Here is a 3283-nt window from a genome sequence, read left to right as displayed (position 1 = left end):
ATTGAGAATGTGGCGCGATTATAGCTTCGGTAGACAAGTAGGGCTGAAAGTAAATACTTTTGCTGAGCTGGCTAATTTGGGAGGACATCTAAGACATATCATAATCCAACTGAAACCCTAGATCTTTAATACTTCTTTTTGAAGGAATGGCATGGTTATTAATATCAATTTGTAGTTCTGGGAGATTTCTAATGGCTTTTTTATTTACACTCAACATTATTGCCGTCTTGTCATCATTTAGTTTCAATTTATTGCTTGTCATCCATATTTTAAATTCTGGAACACATTGTTCAGTAGAGTCGACAAAAAGTGATATTTGATCGAAATCAATAGACCTATAAATTTGAGTGTCATCGGCATAAAGATGGTAATTCTCTTAAAATATCAGCAATAGGTTGTGTATACATTGTAAACAAGATAGGTCCAAGAACAGACCCCTGAGGAACACAAAATCTAAGCAAAACATTATCAAAACACATGTTTCCAACCACAGCTTCTTGTGTTCGATCTTTATAATATGACTCAAACCATCGCAGGACAGTACCCTTTGTACCAAAAGTAGCATTTAATCCCTCGACTAAAATGGCATGATCAATGGTATCGAATGCAGCCGAAAGGTCCAAAAGAGTAAGAAGACACATCTTTTTTCCATCAATATCTTTTGAAATATCAGTACAGACTTTAAGTAACGCTGTCTCGGTACTATGGTGTGCCTTGTACGCTGACTGATAAACTTCGCTTAGATTATTTGATTTAATACGATGTAAGAGTCTATTAAACACAACTTTTTCCTGAATTTTGGATAGGAATGAAAGATTTGAACAGGTCTAAAGTTTTTAACGTCCTTTTCATCAAGTCCAGCTTTTTCCAAAAGATGTCTAACATGTGCTGTCTTTTTAAAAAATTTGGTACTGTGCCTCTCACAATTTGGGTGATATGTGGAAGAAGGCTGGGGGCATGGGGTCTAAGGGGCAAGTTTTTTATGGATTATCTAATATGATCTTTTTTATTTCTTCTTCCGTGGCTGGAGTAAAATAGTCGATAACTAGCCCCTTAAATTGATGATAATTTGGGGCAATTGCGCACATTTTATCGAGTTCTTGCCTGGTGGAGGTGATTTTTTGCTTTGAAAAAAAAAGTCTGAAAAGCTACTACAAAGATCTCTATCGGTGCCAGGGAGTAATACTGTTCTGCTTTGGTTGCCAAGCAGTTGACTAGAGACATCTAAAAGCTCCTTACAAGTTTTAACATTTTCAATTTTTGACAAAAACAAAGTACGCTTGGCCTTGGTAATCATTTTATTAACAGAATTCTTCATAAATATAAATATTCCCTTATGCATTTCAAGTCGTGTTTTTCTCCATTTTCTTTCCGCTTGTCCTTTTCTTCTTTTTTTTAGCCTTTGTTTCTAGATTAAACCACTTAACAACAGGCCGATGAGATAATTTTCGTTTTTTAACAGGAACATGATCATCTAAAATATTCCTCATGATGGTGTTGAGGGTTTCTATGTTAAAAGGGGAACTAATAGCAAAAGCGTCACGAATTTCAATTTGAAACTTGTTTAAATTTATGTCGTTCAGATTCCGGGAATAAACTGTTTTTATTTCTTTCATTGGTCTTTTGATATCCAAATGATCTTTGCTTTGTCCAGAACGTTTATGCTTGCCTTTCACACAGTTCTTTTCGACAGGGGAGATAACCCAGTCTAGGATGTGCTGACTTTTATGTGTTTGTACTTGATGCACGAGTTGTTTTAAATCACTTTCTGTCAGCAGGTTTCATATATTTTTAGTAACAGGGTTCTGAGAGCTAAAGTGAAAGTTAGAATCGCCAATTATAATGAAAGGAGCACTTTTCATCGTCAGAGTTGAAATTAAATGTAGAAATTCTTCCATAAAAACGGATGGTTTGATATAATTTACTTTACTCGGTGGTGGACTGTATGTGCAGCAGATGGTAATGCTTTGGGACTGTAACTGGAACGACAGTAAAGCAGCCTCACATGAGTGACAGGGAATCTTTGTCACTGTAACTTGTGCTAAATTAGTTCTATAAATAAACGCTACTCCTCCTCCTCTAAGCCTGACACGAGGGAAAGACTTAATTAAATAACCAACTGGGCATATTGCTGATACTTCTGCAACCATGATTCTGTCATACATAAAATATCAAGGTTCATTTCAATAATTATATCGTTTAACTCGTCCGCTTTATTACGGCATGACCTGGTGTTAAGGCAAGCTACTCTGACACTTTGTGTTACTTCTTGCAAAAATTTCGACCGTCGATTTTGGCAAAGTTATTAATTCTAATACTGTTTTTCAGTCTGCTGCTGATGCTTGAATTTTCTATATTATAAACACTAAACACCACAAGGATTGTGCTTTGTTTTCGTCGCCCACCTCTTTTCCTTCTTCCGTTTTTTTTTGGTGTGTTTTTTCACTTTACTGGTATATTAATACATTTATAAACACACGAGCAAGAGCGGGGAGAACCACACATATTCACACACTTGTTCTTGAGCACAGAGTTGGAAACGACTCGGAGAACAGTGTTCACGTAACACTCAGGAGAGAAACTTCCTTTGTTGCTGACATTCGAGGGTTGACGAAGTGTAGACCCAAGAAGAAGAATAAATGTCCAATAGAAAAACACCAAACCATTTATGGCGAATTGAAAACTGATGATTTTGCTGAAAACACTGAATGTTTTTGTACAAATCCTCCATCACCACATACACTGTCAAATGGCGAATACACTGATATAAAAATCCACTATATGAATCACTTAAAATGCACTAGAAACTGTTATAATCGAGGGAGATTATGGAGCAGCCTGTCAGGCGCTCAACACAACTTGCTACAGTTGTTTTGGAAAATTTGCATCTTTTTAATCTTGCTTTGAGGCTGCCTAACTATTAACGACAAAAAAATAACAATAATGAAAAATCAAATAGAAATGATAATCAAAGTAAAGATGACAGTAATAAACATAATGATAGCGATAATGGTATAAGAACATGATTAAGCATAACTAGAAACATAATTATGAAATGCCAATGATGCTAATAATCAGAACAATAAGATGATGATGATGATGATGATGATGATGATGATGATGATGATGATGATGATGATGTCTTTACTTTTTTCTGTGGTTGACTACCCTGAAAAAGGTAGAATCAAGAATAACAACTCAAATTATGTACCACTACGTACAACTGTCTGTGTAACTGTCTGCAACAACAGCTACTGAACAACACCTGTCACAGACTGGTATA

The 3283-nt window shown here is 35.7% G+C and overlaps 1 protein-coding gene across 1 annotated transcript in view; it reads right to left on the bottom strand.

Annotated features, from left to right (window-relative positions):
• LOC101860759 overlaps nt 1-3032 on the bottom strand; it is a gene marked incomplete at its 3' end in the record, with an annotated part of 16766 nt that extends 13734 nt beyond the window's left edge. Inside the window, 1 exon segment of the mRNA XM_013086055.1 lies at nt 2516-3032.
• Between the last annotated feature and the right edge of the window lie 251 nt (nt 3033-3283).

This window comes from Aplysia californica, unplaced genomic scaffold (assembly GCF_000002075.1).
Source record: "Aplysia californica isolate F4 #8 unplaced genomic scaffold, AplCal3.0 scaffold00431, whole genome shotgun sequence".
In the NCBI taxonomy this organism is placed as follows: domain Eukaryota; kingdom Metazoa; phylum Mollusca; class Gastropoda; order Aplysiida; family Aplysiidae; genus Aplysia; species Aplysia californica.
This window is presented reverse-complemented; position numbering and strand designations above follow the sequence as displayed.